This window comes from Abramis brama (genome assembly GCF_963993115.1).
Source record: "Abramis brama genome assembly, chromosome: 3".
NCBI classification, from domain to species: Eukaryota; Metazoa; Chordata; class Actinopteri; order Cypriniformes; family Leuciscidae; genus Abramis; species Abramis brama.
Window position 1 is genome coordinate 47799699 of NC_139965.1, and position 15102 is coordinate 47814800.

The window sequence follows — 15102 nt, forward strand, 5'->3', positions numbered from 1 at the left end:
CCCCCATTTTGTCAAAAGCATTTTGAAAGTGACATTGTTCCTGTTGCCAGTTGGTGGCGCTATAACTTTGACTCACAATAGTTGCATCCATCTGACCGGCCTCTTACCACGAACACACTGCTGAAGTTTCATCAGTTAATGTATGCAGAAGTTATTCCACTTCGTGTTTCTCTTTACTCGCCATAAATTCGATTCCTCGCCACGGCCAAACCATTCGAGATATCAAAAATCCGTCCGCAATTTAGCATCCTCAAAGTCTTGACTACATGCACACCGAGTTTGGAGGGGACACGGTGAATTTTCTTGGAGGAGTATTTCACATTCCACAGCAAGCGTTTTCCAAACAACCCATAATAGCCGACTTCCTGTTGGGCTGGCGTAAAACTTGACCGGGGGAAAGTTGTTCGGCACGATGAGATCTATATGTGTACCGAGTTTCATATTAATTCATGCAAGCGTGTTTGATATATGGACCAAGTTTTAGAACCCCATTCAAGGGGGCGCTGTTGAGCCCCCCAGCCACGCCCGGGTACCAGCTTCTGCCCGTCCCTGATGGCAGGGGGTTCTGACTTGTGTGCAAAGTTTCAAGAGTTTTTGAGCACGTTAAGGACCCCAAAAGCCCCTGAAACCTTGATTAACAATATAAAAGCAATAGTCAAATCCCCCCCTCCCCTCACACACACAGAGACACAGAGAGAGGGAGAGAAAATTCTTCAGAAAATCCACATTCAAACCAAAATATCTCTCTTCCTGTTGGTCGGAGATAGTTAATGTCAATTAGAAAGTTGTCCGTCTTGATGAGAACAATACACATACCAAGTTTTGTTGCTGTTGATAAAACTAACCCCCCCACTTATGACTAAAGGTGGCGCTACTGAGCCCCTCACCACGCCCGTTTCTGAAACTTTGCACATGTCTACGGGCTAATAAATGTGATGTGTCTGTCGAGTTTCATCCAATTTCAAGTATGTTAAGAGTCTCAAAAGCATCAAAAGAGAATATTAAAGTTTGAAGCGTTGCCATGGCAACAGTATTAAAGATATCAAAAATCCTTTCACAGGTCTACATCTGCCGTGTGTCTACATTATACACATAAAATTTGAAGCAAATCGGGTAAAAATAAGAGGGTGATTTCAAAGCATTTTGAAAGTGACACACTTCCTGCTGCCAGTTGGTGGCGCTATAATTTTGACTCACAATAGTCACATCCATGTGATCGGCCTTTTACCACGAACACACTGCTGAAGTTTCATCAAGATCAGTTAATGTATGCAGGAGTTATAACACACTTCCTGTTTTCATTATTCGCCATAAATTCGTTTCCTCGCCACGGCCAAACCGTTCGAGATATCAAAAATCCGTCCGCAATTTAGCATCCTCAATGTCTTGACTTCATGCTGACCGAGTTTGGTGGGGATCGGATGAATTCTGTAGGAGGAGTACATTAAATTCCACAGCATGCGTTTTTCAAACAACCCTGAATAGCCGACTTCCTGTTGGGCTGGCATAAAACTTAGAGCATGAAAGTTGTTCGGCCCAATGAGATCTATATGTGTACCGAGTTTCATATTATTACATGCAAGCGTGTTTGATTTATGGACCAAGTTTTTGGATGCTGTTCCAGGGGGCGCTGTTGAGCCCCCCTGCCACGCCCGGGTACCAGCTTTAGCCCGGCCCTGATGGCCGCGGGTTCTGACCTGTGTGCAAAGTTTCAAGAGTTTTCGAGCATGTTAAGGGCCCCAAAAGTGCCCGAAAGGTTGACAAAAAAATAAGAATAATAATAAAATATAGCTGCGAGCAGCGATTACGGGCCCAAGCCGGTGGCACCGCAGCCCCGGGGCCTTTAGTTACCTAAAGGCACCGGGGTGGCGGTACCGCCGGCTTTGGCCCTTCATCGCTGCTCGCAGCTATATTTATATATATATATATATATATATATATATATATATTTTTATATATATATATATATATATATATATATATATACACACACATATACATATATACACATATACATATATATATATATATATATATATATATATATATATATATATATACACACACACACACACATATACATATATACACATATACATATATAAATATATAAAAGACAGCAAATATTACTTGACTTACCTTATTCTGATGTTATGATGCACTCAAAATATTCCACAACAAATCCTTTAAATTTAATGTAAAAAAAAAACGAAAGTAAGCAGTGTTGGGCTCACGTAACCCTCTCATTAGAATCAAAATGTTTCAACATTTGCCATGTATTTGGATGCTAAACTATTCTTTATTATAGGCTTTGTACTTCACTCGTGTTCCAATATCGACGGAAAAAATCATCCTCTTCACACGCGCAAAAATGTACTTGGAAACATCACAGTGGAGCAGTGCTTACTGTGAATGTACGAATTGTAGTACTGACTATTAAGAGCAGTGTAATTTTTATATGTTAGGTTGACTATTTTATTATTATATTTTATTAAGTCTACAATGAACAGGCTGCGATGTCAAGATTGCAATGCTGGAATGTGTGTGTGTGTGTGTTCATGTTTTTCTATCCCGGTGGGGACTTCAACCTGAATGCACACAGACTCATGGGGACTCGTGTCACAGTGGGGACCTAAATAGAGGTCCCCATGGGTAAACAAGCTTATAAATCATACAGAATGAGTTTTTTTGGAAATGTAAAAATGCAGAAAGTTTTCTGTGATGGGTAGGTTTAGGGGTAGGGTTAGTGTAAGGAGATAGAATATACAGTTTGTACAGTATAAAAACCATTAAGTCTACTATGGAGAGTCCCCACAAAGATAGTAAACCGTGTGTGTGTGTGTGTGTGGCGTGGGCGCGATTGAACAGTGGACACATAAAAACATAGTCCGTCATTATACAGGACGACATTCAAACTGCAAAGTGTTAACTTATATTTGTGTACAGTCGCAATAAAACACAACATTGTGCTTTTGTAAAATAATTTCAAGCAATCCACCCCCTGAAAGGCGCTAATTTTAAAATTAAACTAAAATGCTCACGACTGCACGGGCATTCATAACGGTGCACGTCCACGGCGAGGAACGAGCAGAACAGAGTAAACGTTTTTCAGTTAATCCCTACTTCCATAGGAATTCATTTGAAACGCTCGCTCAACCACTATCAATATCAGTGCAGACGAACATATTTTACTTTCGCTTTTAAGTTGGCAATTCAAAAGCCCCCAGGCGGTGTCACACGTTGATTAACCGGTGGTAAAATATTCTCACCGTCATATACCTAGTATATTTTTAGATAGATACAATAGGCCTACCTGATTTTGAACACAAGAGGGCAGTATAGCCCTATGTATGACTTGATTTTATAGGACTAAATAGTACAATTACTATTTTTAAACTTATAAATAATTCTTAAATTTAAAAAAAAAGAATAAAATGGGTTTAGTTGTGATATTTGTATACTTTTATATAGAAATAAATGGTGTATAATTACATTTTTGAAGATATGAGGCTTTTAGTGTTTCCTTTTTGTACATTACTTTAATCCCTCACCATAGCAAAACCGTTTGAGATATTCAATATCCGTTCACAATTTAGCATCTTTAATGTATTTTCATCATGTTGAAAAAGTTTGGTGTAAATAAAATAAACCACTTAGCAGGAGTGGGTAAAAATGCAGAGGCTGAATTTGCAAATAAATCCACATTCAAACCAAAATATCTGACTTCCTGTTGGTCCAAGCTAATGACTGTAAATTAGAAAGTTGTCCAGCTCGATGAGACCAATATACTTACTGATTTTTGTAATTGTGGGTAAACCTAACCCCCCCACTTTTGTCAAAAACATTTAGAAAGTGACACACTTCCTGCTGCCAGTTGGTGGCGCTATAACTTTGACTCACAATAGTTACATCCATCTGATCGGCCTCTTACCACGAACACACTGCTGAAGTTTCATCAAGATCAGTTAATGTATGCAGAAGTTATACCACTTCGTGTTTCTCTTTTCTCGCCATAAATGCGTTTCCTCACCACGACCAAACCGTTCGAGATATCAAAAATCCGTCCGCAATTTAGAATCCTCAATGTCTTGACTTCATGCACACCGAGTTTGGTGACAATTTAATTAATTTTCTAGGAGGAGTGTTTCAAATTCCACAGCAAGCGTTCTCCAAACAACCCATAATAGCTGACTTCCTGTTGGGCTGGCGTGAAACTTGACAGAGGGAAAGTTGTTCGGCCCGATGAGATCTATATGTGTACCGAGTTTCATATTAATTCATGCAAGCGTGTTTGATATATGGACCATGATTTCAGACCCCATTCAAGGGGGCGCTGTTGAGCCCCCCTGCCACGCCCGTTTCTGAAACTTTTCACATGTCTACTGGCTAATAAGTGTTATGTGTCTGTCGAGTTTTATCCAATTTCAAGCATGCTAAGAGTCTCAAACGCATCCGAAAAGAATATTAAAGTTTGATGCGTTGCCACGGCAACAGTATCTAAGATATCAATAATCCTTTCACAGGTCTACATCTGCCGTGTTTCTACATTATACACATAAAGTTTGAAGCAAATCGGGTAAAAATAAGAGAGTGATTTCAAAGCATTTTGAAAGTGACACACTTCCTGCTGCCAGTTGGTGGCGCTATAACTTTGACTCACAATAGTCACATCCTTGTGTTCGGCCTCTTACAACGAATACACTGCTAAAGTTTCATCAAGATCAGATAATGTATGCTGAAGTTATAATACACTTCCTAAGTCCCTTATTCGCCATAAATTTGTTTCCTCGCCACGGCCAAACCGTTTGAGATATCAAAAATCCGTCCGTAATTTAGCATCCTCAATGTCTTGACTTCATGCTGACCGAGTTTGGTTGCGATTGGACGAATTCTCTAAGAGGAGTACATAAAATTCCAGAGGATGCGTTTTTCAAACAATCCATAATAGCTGACTTCCTGTTGGGCGGAGCTAATAACATAGAGTGCAGAAGTTTTTCGGCCTGATGAGATCTATATGTGTACCGAGTTTCATACTAATACGTTCTTGTATGTGTCCAAGATTTCAGATTGTGTTCTAGGGGGCGCTATTGAGCCCCCCTGCCACGCCCCGGGTACCAGCTTAAGCCCGGCCCTGATGGCCGCGGGTTCTGACCTGTGTGCAAAGTTTCAAGAGTTTTCGAGCACGTTAAGGGCCCCAAAAGTGCCAGAGAAGTAGAAAAAAATAATAATAAATATAGCTGCGAGCAGCGATTACGGGCCCAAGCCGGTGGCACCGCAACCCCGATGCCTTTAGTTACCTAAAGGCACCGGGGTGGCGGTGCCGCCGGCTTGGGCCCTTCATCGCTGCTTGCAGCTATATTTATATATATATATATATATAAATATATATATATATATATATATATATATCTTTAATGTATTTTTATCATGTTGAAAAAGTTTGGTGTGAATAAAATAAACCACTTAGGAGGAGTAACTAAAAACTCAGAGTCTGACATATCCAAAAAATCCACATTCAAACCAAAATATCTGACTTCCTGTTGCTCGGAGCTAATGACTGTAAATTAGAAAGTTGTCCGGCTCGATGAGACCAATATGCGTACTGATTTTTGTAACTGTGGGTAAAAGTAACCCCCCCACTTTTGTCAAAAGCATTTTGAAAGTGACACACTTCCTGCTACCAGTTGGTGGCGCTATAACTTTGACTCACAATAGTTACATCCATCTGACCGGCCTCTTACCATGAACACACTGCTGAAGTTTCATCAAGATCAGTTAATGTATGCAGAAGTTATAACTCTTCGTGTTTCTCTTTTCTCGCCATAAATTCGTTTCCTCGCCACGGCCAAACCGTTCGAGATATCAAAAATCCGTCTGCAATTTAGCATCCTCAATGTCTTGACTTCATGCTGACCGAGTTTGGTGGGGATCGGATGAATTCTCTAGGATGAGTGTTTCAAATTCCACAGCATGCGTTTTTCAAACAACCCATAATAGCAGACTTCCTGTTGGGCGGAGCTAATAATTTAGAGTGCGGAAGTTGTTCGGCCCGATGAGATCTATATGTGTACCGAGTTTCATATTAATTCATGCAAGCGTGTTTGATATATGGACCAAGTTTTCAGACCGTGTTCAAGGGGGCGCTGCTGTTCAAGTATGTTAAGAGTCCCAAAAGCATCAAAAAATCATATTAAAGTTTGATGTGTTGCCACGGCAACAGTATCTAAGATATCAATAATCCTTTCACAGGTCTACATCTGCCGTGTGTCTACATTGTACACATAAAGTTTGAAGCAAATCGGGTAAAAATAAGACAGTGATTTCAAAGCATTTTGAAAGTGATGTACTTCCTGCTGCCTGTTGGTGGCGCTATAACTTTGACTCACAATAGTCACATCTGTGCGATCGGCCTCTTACAACGAACACACTGCTGAAGTTTCATCAAGATCAGTTAATGTATGCAGAAGTTATAACACACTTCCTGTGTCCCTTATTCGCCATAAATTCGTTTCCTCGCCACGGCCAAACCGTTCGAGATATCAAAAATCCGTCCGCAATTTAGCATCCTCAATGTCTTGACTTCATGCTGACCGAGTTTGGAGGCGAATGGATGAATTTCCTAGGAGGAGTACATCAAATTCCACAGCATGCGTTTCCAAACAACCCATAATAGCCGACTTCCTGTTGGGCTGGCGTAAAACTTAGAGCACGAAAGTTGTTCGGCCCGATGAGATCTATATGTGTACCGAGTTTCATATTATTACATGCAAGCGTGTTTGATTTATGGACAAGTGTTCGGATCCCGTTCCAGGGGGCGCTGTCGAGCCCCCCTGCCACGCCCGGGTACCAGCTTCGGTCCGGCCCTGATGGCCGCGGGTTCTGACATGTGTGCAAAGTTTCAAGAGTTTTTGAGCATGTTAAGGGCCCCAAAAGTGCCCGAAAGGTTACACTAAAGGCACCGGGGTGGCGGTGTCACCGGCTTGGGCCCTCCATCGCTGCTCGCAGCTATATTTATATATATATATATATATATATATATATATATATATATATATATATATATATATATATATATATAAAAAAATGTAATATATATATATATATATATATATCGGACAAGTAATATTCTCTGTCTTGTCACTTTAAAATATATATATATATATATATATATATATATATATATATATATATATATATATATGTATATATATATATATATATATATAAAATTCAGAGGCCGATTTTGCAAATAAATCCACATTCAAACCAAAATATCTGACTTCCTGTTGGTCAGAGCTAATGACTGTAAATTAGAAACTTGTCCGGCTCGATGAGACCAATATATGTACTGATTTTTGTAACTGTGGGTAAAAGTAACCCCCCCATTTTGTCAAAAGCATTTTGAAAGTGACACTGTTCCTGTTGCCAGTTGGTGGCGCTATAACTTTGACTCACAATAGTTGCATCCATCTGACCGGCCTCTTACCACGAACACACTGCTGAAGTTTCATCAAGATCAGTTAATGTATGCAGAAGTTATTCCACTTCGTGTTTCTCTTTACTCGCCATAAATTCGATTCCTCGCCACGGCCAAACCATTCGAGATATCAAAAATCCGTCCGCAATTTAGCATCCTCAAAGTCTTGACTACATGCACACCGAGTTTGGAAGGGACACGGTGAATTTTCTTGGAGGAGTATTTCACATTCCACAGCAAGCGTTTTCCAAACAACCCATAATAGCCGACTTCCTGTTGGGCTGGCGTAAAACTTGACCGGGGGAAAGTTGTTCGGCACGATGAGATCTATATGTGTACCGAGTTTCATATTAATTCATGCAAGCGTGTTTGATATATGGACCAAGTTTTAGAACCCCATTCAAGGGGGCGCTGTTGAGCCCCCCAGCCACGCCCGGGTACCAGCTTCTGCCCGTCCCTGATGGCAGGGGGTTCTGACTTGTGTGCAAAGTTTCAAGAGTTTTTGAGCACGTTAAGGACCCCAAAAGCCCCTGAAACCTTGATTAACAATATAAAAGCAATAGTCAAATCCCCCCCTCCCCTCACACACACAGAGACACAGAGAGAGGGAGAGAAAATTCTTCAGAAAATCCACATTCAAACCAAAATATCTCTCTTCCTGTTGGTCGGAGATAGTTAATGTCAATTAGAAAGTTGTCCGTCTTGATGAGAACAATACACATACCAAGTTTTGTTGCTGTTTTTAAAACTAACCCCCCCACTTATGACTAAAGGTGGCGCTACTGAGCCCCTCACCACGCCCGTTTCTGAAACTTTGCACATGTCTACGGGCTAATAAATGTGATGTGTCTGTCGAGTTTCATCCAATTTCAAGTATGTTAAGAGTCTCAAAAGCATCAAAAGAGAATATTAAAGTTTGAAGCGTTGCCATGGCAACAGTATTAAAGATATCAAAAATCCTTTCACAGGTCTACATCTGCCGTGTGTCTACATTATACACATAAAATTTTAAGCAAATCGGGTAAAAATAAGAGGGTGATTTCAAAGCATTTTGAAAGTGACACACTTCCTGCTGCCAGTTGGTGGCGCTATAATTTTGACTCACAATAGTCACATCCATGTGATCGGCCTTTTACCACGAACACACTGCTGAAGTTTCATCAAGATCAGTTAATGTATGCAGGAGTTATAACACACTTCCTGTTTTCATTATTCGGCATAAATTCGTTTCCTCGCCACGGCCAAACCGTTCGAGATATCAAAAATCCGTCCGCAATTTAGCATCCTCAATGTCTTGACTTCATGCTGACCGAGTTTGGTGGGGATCGGATGAATTCTGTAGGAGGAGTACATTAAATTCCACAGCATGCGTTTTTCAAACAACCCTGAATAGCCGACTTCCTGTTGGGCTGGCATAAAACTTAGAGCATGAAAGTTGTTCGGCCCAATGAGATCTATATGTGTACCGAGTTTCATATTATTACATGCAAGCGTGTTTGATTTATGGACCAAGTTTTTGGATGCTGTTCCAGGGGGCGCTGTTGAGCCCCCCTGCCACGCCCGGGTACCAGCTTTAGCCCGGCCCTGATGGCCGCGGGTTCTGACCTGTGTGCAAAGTTTCAAGAGTTTTCGAGCATGTTAAGGGTCCCAAAAGTGCCCGAAAGGTTGACAAAAAAATAAGAATAATAATAAAATATAGCTGCGAGCAGCGATTACGGGCCCAAGCCGGTGGCACCGCAACCCCGATGCCTTTAGTTACCTAAAGGCACCGGGGTGGCGGTGCCACCGGCTTTGTCCCTTCATCGCTGCTCGCAGCTATATTTATATATATATATATATATATATATATATATATATATATATATATATATCTTTAATGTATTTTTATCATGTTGAAAAAGTTTGGTGTGAATAAAATAAACCACTTAGGAGGAGTAACTAAAAACTCAGAGTCTGACATATCCAAAAAATCCACATTCAAACCAAAATATCTGACTTCCTGTTGCTCGGAGCTAATGACTGTAAATTAGAAAGTTGTCCGGCTCGATGAGACCAATATGTGTACTGATTTTTGTAACTGTGGGTAAAAGTAACCCCCCCCACTTTTGTCAAAAGCATTTTGAAAGTGACACACTTCCTGCTACCAGTTGGTGGCGCTATAACTTTGACTCACAATAGTTACATCCATCTGACCGGCCTCTTACCATGAACACACTGCTGAAGTTTCATCAAGATCAGTTAATGTATGCAGAAGTTATAACACTTCGTGTTTCTCTTTTCTCGCCATAAATTCGTTTCCTCGCCACGGCCAAACCGTTCGAGATATCAAAAATCCGTCCGCAATTTAGCATCCTCAATGTCTTGACTTCATGCTGACCGAGTTTGGTGGGGATCGGATGAATTCTCTAGGATGAGTGTTTCAAATTCCACAGCATGCGTTTTTCAAACAACCCATAATAGCAGACTTCCTGTTGGGCGGAGCTAATAATTTAGAGTGCGGAAGTTGTTCGGCCCGATGAGATCTATATGTGTACCGAGTTTCATATTAATTCATGCAAGCGTGTTTGATATATGGACCAAGTTTTCAGACCGTGTTCAAGGGGGCGCTGTTGAGCCCCCCTGCCACGCCCGTGTACTAGCTTCAGCCCGGCCCTGATGACCGTGGGTTCTGACCTGTGTGAAAAGTTTCAAGTGTTTTTGAGCATGTTAAGTGCGCCAAAAGCCCCTAAAACCTTGAAAAACAAAGATTAAATGGAATAGACAACCCCCCCCCCACACACACACAGACACACACAGACACACAGAGAGAGAGAGAAAATTCTTCAGAAAATCCACATTCAAACCAAAATATCTGACTTCCTGTTGGTTGGAGCTTATAAGTGTAAATTAGAAAGTTGTCCGGCTAGATGAGAACAATATACATACCGATTTTTGTGATTCTAGGAAAAACTAAGCCCCCATTTTTGACTAAAGGTGGCGCTACTGAGCCCCTCACCACGCCCATTTCTGAAACTTTGCACATGTCTACTGGCTAATAAATGTGATGTGTCTGTCGAGTTTCATGCATTTTCAAGCATGTGAGGAGTCTCAAAAGCATCCGAAAAGAATATTAAAGTTTGATGCGTTGCCACGGCAACAGTATCTAAGATATCAGTAATCCTTTCACAGGTCTACATCTGCCATGTGTCTACATTATACACATAAAGTTTGAAGCAAATCAGATTAAAATAAGAGGGTGATTTCAAAGCATTTTGAAAGTGACACACTTCCTGTTGCCAGTTGGTGGCGCTATAACTTTGACTCACAATAGTCACATCCTTGTGTTCGGCCTCTTACAACGAATACACTGCTGAAGTTTCATCAAGATCAGATAATGTATGCTGAAGTTATAATACACTTCCTGTGTCCCTTATTCGCCATAAATTCGTTTCCTTGCCACGGCCAAACCGTTCGAGATATCAAAAATCCATCCGCAATTTAGCATCCTCAATGTCTTGACTTCATGCCGACCGAGTTTGGAGGCAAATGGATGAATTTCCTAGGAGGAGTACATCAAATTCCACAGCATGCGTTTCCAAACAACCCATAATAGCCGACTTCCTGTTGGGCTGGCGTAAAAAGTAAAAGTACGAAAGTTGTTCCGCCCGATGAGATCTATATGTGTACTGAGTTTCATATTATTACATGCAAGTGTGTTTGATTTATGGACAAGTGTTCGGATCCCGTTCCAGGGGGCGCTGTCGAGCCCCCCTGCCACGCCCGGGTACCAGCTTCAGCCCGGCCCTGATGGCCGCGGGTTCTGACCCGTGTGCAAAGTTTCAAGAGTTTTCGAGCATGTTAAGGGCCCCAAAAGTGCCCGGAACCTTGACAAAATAATAATAATAATAATAAATATAGCTGCGAGCAGCGATTACGGGCCCAAGCCGGTGGCACCGCAACCCCGATGCCTTTAGTTACCTAAAGGCACCGGGGTGGCGGTGCCGCCGGCTTGGGCCCTCCATCGCTGCTCGCAGCTATATTTATATATATATATATATATATATATACTGTATATATATATATATATATATATATATATATATACAGTATATATATATATAACAAAAGATATATACATTATATATATATCAGACAAGTAATATTCTCTGTCTTGTCACTTCACAAAAAAATGGTACAAATTGTACTACTGACTATTTAAACAGAGCAGTGTAATTTTGATAAGTTAGGTTGACTATTTTATAATTATATTTTATTAGGGCTATAATGAACAGGCTGCGATGTCAAGATTGCAATGCTGGTGTGTGTGTGTGTGTGTGTGTGTGTGTGTGTGTGTGTGTGTGTGTGTGTGTGTCGTGGGCGTGATTTAACAGTGGAGACATAAAAATATACTTTATGGTGCTAACTTTAAAATTTAAATAAAATGCTCACGGCTGCACGGGCATTCATTCCTACTTCCATAGGAATTCATTGAAAAAGCTCGCTCTGCTCCCAACCATAATCAATGTCAGTGCGGACGAACATATTTTACTTTCGTTTTTAAGTTAGCGATTCAAAAGCCCCCAGCGGTGTCACACGTCGATTAACCGGTGGTAAATTTATATTCTCACTGTCACATACATAGTATAGGCCGCCTACCTGAAAGAGAGTTTAGCTTGCCCGACCATAGTAGCCTGATTAGAACGTCAATGACAAAAAAATAACTTGGCAATCACTAAAACGAGAGATTATTCTAATTATATTACAGTCATTTTAAGTTGCAATCAACAGTTGATAATAAATGTATTACTGATCAATGGTAACAAGGTTGCGCTGCTGAGGCTCGTGCAGCTTCTCCAGGAGAATTGTAAACAACTGAGCGCAGCACACAAAAAAGAAACCCAGTTAACAACATACTGACTATAAAAATTACAAATATGGAGTTTTTATATATTTTATAACATATGATAAGAGCAACCTCACTTGACGAGTAGGCTGTGTTTCCTGAATACAATCACGATTGAAACTGCGACATTGATTTCATCAACAGGTTAATAAACAGTTACAATTAAGTCACTTACATTTAAGATGCAATATTGACTGTTTTTGTTCTGTTTCAGCAGCAAAAATAGTTAAACCAAGATCACAGCAGAACCATCGCGCATCTCACAGCAACTTGTTTTCTCATTTCTGAATGATTCAGCATTTTGAACGAATCGGTTGACTCAAAGATTCAATGACCAATCCATAAACATCTGTCTCAATCATGAATGACTCAGTCATTCGAACGAATCGTTTGAACGAATTAATTAATGACTCGCTCATTAAGACGATCGCCTGGCGACACCTAATGGCGGTTTAGTGTTATGTTTAAAAGTATCATTCTTTCCAACGTGTGTGCACCATTATCAATGTCTGTGCGGACGTCTTTACTTTCACTTTTATATTAGCGATTTAAAAGCACCCGCTCGTGTCACACATCGATTAACCAATGGGAAAATATCCTCACAGTCATATACCTAATAAATTTATATTTAAATACAATAGGCCTACCTAGTAAAACGTTTTATATACTATTTGGATATCCTTTTGGACACAAGAGGGCAGTATAGCCCTATTTTTGCTTTTTTGTTGAACCAAATAGCACTAAATAGCCTGTTCATAACTTTGTCATACTTCTTGAATTGCAAAAACAGAATAAAATGGGTTTAGTTCTAATATTTGTATAATTTTATATAAAAATAAATGGTGTATAATTACATTTTTAGAAGTTATGAGATGTTTCCTGCTTCCTTTTTGACATTAATTTAATCCCTCGCCATAGCAAAACCGTTTGAGATATTCAATATCCGTTCACAATTTAGCATCTTTAATGTATTTTCATCATGTTGAAAAAGTTTGGTGGGAATAAAATAAATATTTTAAGAGGAGTGGCTAAAAATTCAGAGGCTGATTTTGCAAAAAAATCCACATTCAGACCAAAATATCTGACTTCCTCATGGCCGGAGCTAATGAATGTAAATTAGAAAGTTGTCCGGCTTGATGAGAACAATATACAAACTATTTTTTTTTACTGTAGTTAAAACTAACCCCCCCACTTTTGTCAAAAGCATGTTGAAAGTGACACACTTCCTGCTGCCAGTTGGTGGCGCTATAACTTTGACTCACAATAGTTACATCCATCTGATCGGCCTCTTACCACGAACACACTGCTGAAGTTTCATCAAGATCAGTTAATGTATGCAGAAGTTATTCCACTTCGTGTTTCTCTTTACTCGCCATAAATTCAAACCAAAATATCTGACACCCTGTTGGTCATAGCTAATAACTGTAAATTAGAAAGTTGTCCGGCTCGATGAGACTAATATATGCACTGATTTTTGTAACTGTTGGTAAAACTAACCCCCCCACTTTTGTCAAAAGCATGTTGAAAGTGACACACTTCCTGCTGCCAGTTGGTGGCGCTATAACTTTGACTCACAATAGTTACATCCATCTGATCGGCCTCTTACCACGAACACACTGTTGAAGTTTCATCAAGATCAGTTAATGTATGCAGAAGTTATAACACTTCGTGTTTCTCTTTTCTCGCCATAAATTCGTTTCCTCGCCACGGCCAAACCGTTCGAGATATCAAAAATCCGTCCACAATTTAGCATCCTCAATGTCTTGACTTCATGCTGACCGAGTTTGGAGGTGAATGGATGAATTTCCTAGGAGGAGTACATCAAATTCCACAGCATGCGTTTCCAAACAACCCATAATAGCTGACTTCCTGTTGGGCTGGCGTAAAACTTAGAGCACGAAAGTTGTTCGGCCCGATGAGATCCATATGTGTACCGAGTTTCATATTATTACATGCAAGCGTGTCTGATTTATGGACAAGTGTTCGGATCCCGTTCCAGGGGGCGCTGTCAAGCCCCCCTGCCACGCCCGGGTACCAGCTTCAGCCCAGTCCTGATGGCCGAAGGTTCTGACCTGTGTGCAAAGTTTCAAGAGTTTTCGAGCACGTTAAGAGCCCCAAAAGCCCCTGAAACCTTGAAAAACAATTATAAAAGCAGATTTCTCCTAACAGACAAATTCCCCACACCCCACACACACACACAAAAACACAGGTACAGAGAGAGAGAGAGAATTCTCCAAAAAATCACATTCAAACCAAAATATCTGACTTCCTGTTGGTCAGAGCTTATAACTGTAAATTAGAAAGTTGTCCGGCTCGATGAGAACAATATACATACCGATTTTTGTAATTCTAGGAAAAACTAAGCCCCCATTTTTGACTAAAGGTGGCGCTACTGAGCCCCTCACCACGCCCATTTCTGAAACTTTCCACATGTCTACTGGATAATAAATGTGATGTGTCTGTCGAGTTTCATGCATTTTCAAGCATGTGAAGAGTCTCAAAAGCATCCGAAAAGAATATTGAAGTTTGATGCGTTGCCACGGCAACAGTATCTAAGATATCAATAATCCTTTCACAGGTCTACATCTGCCGTGTGTCTACATTATACACATAAAGTTTGAAGCAAATCGGGTAAAAATAAGAGAGTGATTTCAAAGCATTTTGAAAGTGACACACTTCCTGCTGCCAGTTGGTGGCACTATAACTTTGACTCACAATAGTCACATCCATGTGATCGGCCTCT